Source organism: Rana temporaria, chromosome 6 (genome assembly GCF_905171775.1).
Source record: "Rana temporaria chromosome 6, aRanTem1.1, whole genome shotgun sequence".
Classification (NCBI taxonomy): domain Eukaryota; kingdom Metazoa; phylum Chordata; class Amphibia; order Anura; family Ranidae; genus Rana; species Rana temporaria.
Genome location: NC_053494.1, coordinates 75,814,080 through 75,820,080, shown reverse-complemented (window position 1 = coordinate 75,820,080; position 6,001 = coordinate 75,814,080). Strand labels below are relative to the sequence as shown.

At 43.0% G+C, this 6,001-nt stretch overlaps 1 long non-coding RNA gene across 1 annotated transcript; it reads left to right on the top strand.

The window, feature by feature from the left end:
* Positions 1–437: 437 nt before the first annotated feature.
* Positions 438–2,031, top strand: LOC120943570. The gene is made up of 4 exons (XR_005750302.1): positions 438–560; positions 752–841; positions 952–1,054; positions 1,992–2,031. It is a non-coding gene; the product is annotated as an uncharacterized LOC120943570 (long non-coding RNA).
* Positions 2,032–6,001: the final 3,970 nt, after the last annotated feature.

Below are 6,001 nucleotides of genomic sequence, written 5' to 3'. Positions count from 1 at the left end.
CTACAGTATAGTTTGCTGCACTTGTAAATATTTTCTCTTTTTGTTTGTCTCGTGTCATAGCTCTTCTGCCCGGGGATTGCACATGCCTCTATGTGTAACTTCGGATGACACATCCCCGTGCGTCTGCCGTCAATCAGGCTGTCTCTCCAGCCACTACATGCACTGCCATCCGACATCCACGGTTTTCGCCAGTTGGGCGCCCAGGGGTGACCACCAGATCTCTCTAAATCATGGCGGAGGCCATGATGCTGTGGTCATCCGCTCTCCGAGCACATCTGCTGTGCTTTGGGTGACCGCATCGCCGTGGAGACGGACTGCCGCTCTCCCATCCCGCCCAGAGGGCGTGACTACACCGTCCTCCCCGATGGGCGGTTCCCCACACAGCTTTGACAGGAGAGGATTTCCCCACACCTCTCCTGACACGCTCTGCCCGCCCACACTAGTTCTCTGACGTTTGTTACGTCAGAGGACATGGGGAGTACATAAGCAGCACATCCAGCAGAAACAATCTGCTCAGGCCATCGCAGGTAGACCATGCTTATACCAGCCACCACACCAAGGTAATTTATGTTAATCTCTTACCCTTACTGACTCCGAGTCTCTGCGATGCCTTCCTCCTACATATGGAGTTTAGCCATACGTCTCTCTGCATTACTATTTAAACATTTCCATAAGGGAACTTGCTCCCTTGGATCCCTTTTCTAATTATATTTTTATTTTATATTTACTTTTTCCCTGTTTTTGCCTTTAGTGGATGTTCAGCTGTGGCACTGGTCTATCCCTGCACCCCATTTGGGGTTTAAATATTTACCAACCTTCCATATTGGAGCTGCCTTAGGAGGTATTTACACACATATCCTACACCCTCTCTCTTATTTCTAGTATATCTTTCATTGTCTCTGTTTTTTCCTATGAGGTTTTAACATGTATCCATATGTGTAATTACTTCAGATTGCTAAATACGCCCGGTGCACCTGGCTCCAATCAGCCCCTTTTCAGTGTGTTACTTACACTTTAACATCTCTTCACAAGCAATCCACCCAATTGAAACTTGGTATGTAATTTTATTCAAGTTGTATTTATTATGATTTCTGAAACTGCCATTATGACACGTTTGTATGGTGCATATTTTGCACCAAAACATAAGCCTAAAAGGATAAAATATATACAAGCAGATGCTTGCTTTAGATACACTTTTATATAAAAGCTTTTTAGATTTCTATACATCTTCCAAATAGACCCTTTAATGGTCCATCTTTACCATCATCACTATTATTCTTTTTTAGTACTATTACTGCATGCATTAATAGCATGCATAATATTTTGGTTATTAAGTGGTCTTGCATAGCAAGATCACTTATTATCACACATATATATTATTCTTATTATAGCCAAATTTGCCACCCTAACTCCTCCCACAGTTTTTACACTACATAGACGAGTAATATATCGAATCGTGCGGATTGTTCCCGATCGGTGGGCTATTACTTTGTGGAACGTATCATAATTTTTGCGGCGAAATTTTCCCATAGGAATGAATGGGGAGAGCTAGAGTGTGAAATGTCAAAAACGGAAAAATCAGCACATGATTTGTAAACTGCGACCACTCCCTCATTTTCAAGCCGACCTACACAAATCTTATATCAAAACGTTCAGCTATCCCTGCTGCCACCACACGTGTTCACGCTAAGCGATTGATCAAAACCGTTTTCACAATATGATAATTTGTTTGCAACCTACGCATCCTTAATTTCAATGGAAGTCAATGGAGGTCAAAGTTTAGAAAACGAAAATCTGCTTTGGAATTTGTAAACTGCGACTGTGCCTTCAATTTTATTATTTCAGAGACATACTATACATCATGTAGGCCTGGGTCTTGTGATTCGTAAAATATAAAGATATTCGCTGTACGATTTATAGTTTTTAAAATACAACCATTTGAACAGGACATGCATTAAAAATAAAAACCTCAATTTCTGCTGTGTTTACAGAGAGGCTGCAAACCAAACAACTGGTTTCCTAGGAGACGCTGAGGAGTTTAACACTGCTCACAAACAGCTGTGAGGTGAGTTGGCTCCTCCCACACAAGGCTGAGGGAACTTTCCTCTGCTTAGCTGCTTGCATATGTTTATATTGGTTTCCTAGGAGACGCTGAGGTAAAAACCTTCATACACACATCTGTGAGGGCTTTCTATAGCTCCTCCCCACACACTGTGAGGTGATATGGCTCAGTTTTTTTTGGCTCTGCGTAACTTCTGCATGCTCTGCATATAGCAACCATACATAGCAACCAGTCCATAACAACCAGTCCATAACAAACCTCCATAGCAACCAGACCATAGCAACCATTCCATAGCAACAGTCTATAGCAACCAGTCTATAGCAACCAGTCTATACCAATCAGTCCATAGCAACCAGTCCATAGCAACCACTCCAGAGCAACCACTCCAGAGCAACCATTCGAAAGCAACCGTCCAAAGCAACCAGTCCATAGCAACCCGTCCATAGCCATCAGTCCATAGAAACCAGTCCATAGCAACCCTCCATAGCAACCGGTCCATAGCAACCAGTCCAAAGCAACCAATCCAGAGCAACCGTCCATAGCAACCAGTCCATAGCAACCAATCCAGAGCAACCGTCCATAGCAACCAGTCCATAGCAACCAGTCCATAGCAACCATTCCAGAGCAACCACTCCAGAGCAACCATTCCAAAGCAACCATCCAAAGCAACCAGTCCATAGCAACCCGTCCATAGCCATCAGTCCATAGAAACCAGTCCATAGCAACCCTCCATAGCAACCGGTCCATAGCAACCAGTCCAAAGCAACCAATCCAGAGCAACCGTCCATAGCAACCAGTCCATAGCAACCAGTCCATAGCAACCAGTCCATAGCAACCACTCCAGAGCAACCATTCCAAAGCAACCAGTCCATAGCCATCAGTCCATAGCCATCAGTCCATAGAAACCAGTCCATAGCAACCGGTCCATAGCAACCGGTCCATAGCAACCAGTCCATAGCAACCAATCCAGAGCAACCGTCCATAGCAACCACTCCATAGCAACCAGTCCATAGCAACCATTCCATAGCAACCCTCCATAGCAACCACTCCATAGCAACCGTCTATAGCAACCAGTCCATAGCAACCAGTCCACAGCAACCCGTCCATAGCCATCAGTCCATAGCAACCAGTCCATAGCAACCGCTCCATAGCAACCACTCCATAGCAACCCTCCATAGCATCCAGTCCATAGCAACCGTCCATAGCACCCAGTCCGTAGCAACCAGTCCGTAGCAACCACTCCATAGCAATCAGTTTTTGATGGGGCAAATAGGATGGTGCAGTTTTGATGGTGCAGTTTTGATGGAGCAGTTTTTGATGGAGCAGTTTTTGATGGGGCAATGGACCGAACTGGATCGACACACTGTTGGATCACATTTACATCTCCAGAGGCACCGTCTCCAGTCAGAAGTATTGGTGGAGGCAAGACCACGTCGCACAATTTCCCCAGAAATTGTATCTTTTCTAGTTACCTCTAACATTTCTGCTAACCAGTAAAAACGCCCATCTCCATCACATCTTTTACTTCATATATCTCTCTATAAATATTAGATTATATTATCTAAATATAACTTGCCTCCATGTGCTCCCCTGCGCGACTTGTGGATTGTCCATGAAGTGTGCTGTACTTTGCTAATCTATCTAGCACTCTTTGACGGCTACGCCTGGGAATTCGATGTGCGATCACATTTGAGGTATTTGTTGCTCTGGGCGTTTACCTTCTGACAGTGTCGGCAGACATAAACTCTAGTTTTATTTTTTTATATGTATTTCTAGTTTATTGGTTTTCATAGTAAACACGTTGACTTTGGCAGCTTAAAAACTGCGTCTTTCTCTGCAGTTGGTCATTGATCTGTATATCATGTGAAATTGTAAACTGTACCATACTTACATGTTCTTATCTATTTATAGATTATATAATATGCATTTTTGTCCCTGAAGAAGCCCGAAAGGGCGAAACATGTTGGACCCTCTGCATACGCCTATCTGTAACCCTACATATGGTGAACTTAAATATCTCATGTGATCATGTTTTTTATCCATGTGTGTGTTCATATGATCAATGTGAATTAAATTAAATTATATTTTTTACGCATACAAGTTTTGTCTACTATGTATGATATCTGCGGTACCTCAGCAAATCTTCTTTGATTCATATCATATATCCCAACTGCATTCGCACAGTCCCATAACCCTCCCCAATCGGGAACATATATTCATTTTTCTACCTGGGACGGTAATGTGTTTGGGTTTATCCCTTAATTTACTGTGTAAGCTCTATATGTACTTACTATTTCTCTCATTGCAGAGCTGCAATGTGCAAATAGTGGTGAAACCCCTATTTATAATAACTAAAAATATGTACATCAATTGTACATTTTATTATGATTTTGCACATTGCAGCTCTGCAATAAGTCCTACCTTCTGCAGAGAGGGTGACACCATTACTACTATGTCCTAATACACGTGTTGATTTGCATCTGTTATTAATATTGTATGTAGGGGGCTTCACAATTATTTGCACATTGAAGCTCTGCAATTTCTCTAAATATTTTTGCAGAGGGGGTGACACCATCACTACTATATTGCAATACATTGGTTGATTTGCACTGGATATTATTTTATAGGTTTTACCATTGCACTTGAAGTGTAGAGTTGTGTATTGGTATACAGAGGCCAGGACATACTGATCACTATTGTACGCCATGAAGAAACCTCCACTTTCAGGCCACTCGGTTGCTGGGCACACCCACTTTTTGGCCACATCCAAGGGTGTGCGGGAGCCTGCTGCATTAGCATCTTCACTCTCACCTCAAGCACCACCATGGCACCCCCCCCCAAAAAAATAATTGGCTGGTGCCGCCACTGAATGGAGTAGATTTGAATTTTGCCACCCCATCCCTCCCTCCAATTTTTTTTTCTATCTTTTTTCTTAGCATTTAGTAGTCCTATCACCAAAAAATTCTAAGAAGCATCTTGCATGAAGGAAATGTGAGAAATAACATATATATCATACAATCATTCCATAAACACATACACTGCATATATCATTTGGGGAAAATATGCTTATGAAATAGTTTACCATTTGCCAAAAAAAAAAAAAATGTCCCTGATTTCATTTAAAAATCTGGTCACCTTTTTTTTTTTTAAGGAGTACATTCACAGGGGTGGATTAAAGAGGTGAGGCTGTTTGGACATGATGGGCCAAATTCACATAGAATTACGCCGGCGTATCAGCAGATACTCCAACGTAAGTCCAAATCTAAGGCCGTCGTATGTTTAAGTGTATTCTCAAACTGAGATACACTTAAACATGTCTCAGATACGAAGGCCAGCGCTGTTGTATCTTATGGTGCAATATCTACGCTGACCGCTAGGTGGCGCTTCCATTGCGGTTGGCGTAGAATATGCAAATGCCTAGTTACGCAGATTCACGAACGTACGATTGCCCGTCGTAGTGATTTTACGTTGTTTCCGTAAGAGTTACGCGGCGTAAAGATAAACATGCCCCCTAGGTGGCGTACTCAATGTTAAGTATGGCCGTCGTTCCCGCGTCGCAATTTGAAAATTTTACGTCATTTGCGTGTAAGTCGTCCGTGAATGGCGCTGGACGCCATTTACGTTAAAGTCGAAACCATGACGTACTTGCGACGTAATTTTGCGCATACACGGCAGGAAAATTCGAGACGGAGCATGCGCAGTACGAACGGCGCGGGAACGCGCCTAATTTAAATGATCCACACCCCCTACATGGATCATTTGAATTAGGCGGGCTTGCGCCGGTGGACTTTAAGCTACGCCGCCGCAAGTTTTACGGGCAAGTGCTTGATTCACAAAGCACTTGCCGTAAAACTTGCGGCGGTGTAATGTAAAGGAGATACGTTATGCCGCCGCAGTTATACGAGAATCTGGCCCGATGTTTTTACAGCAAGATTATTT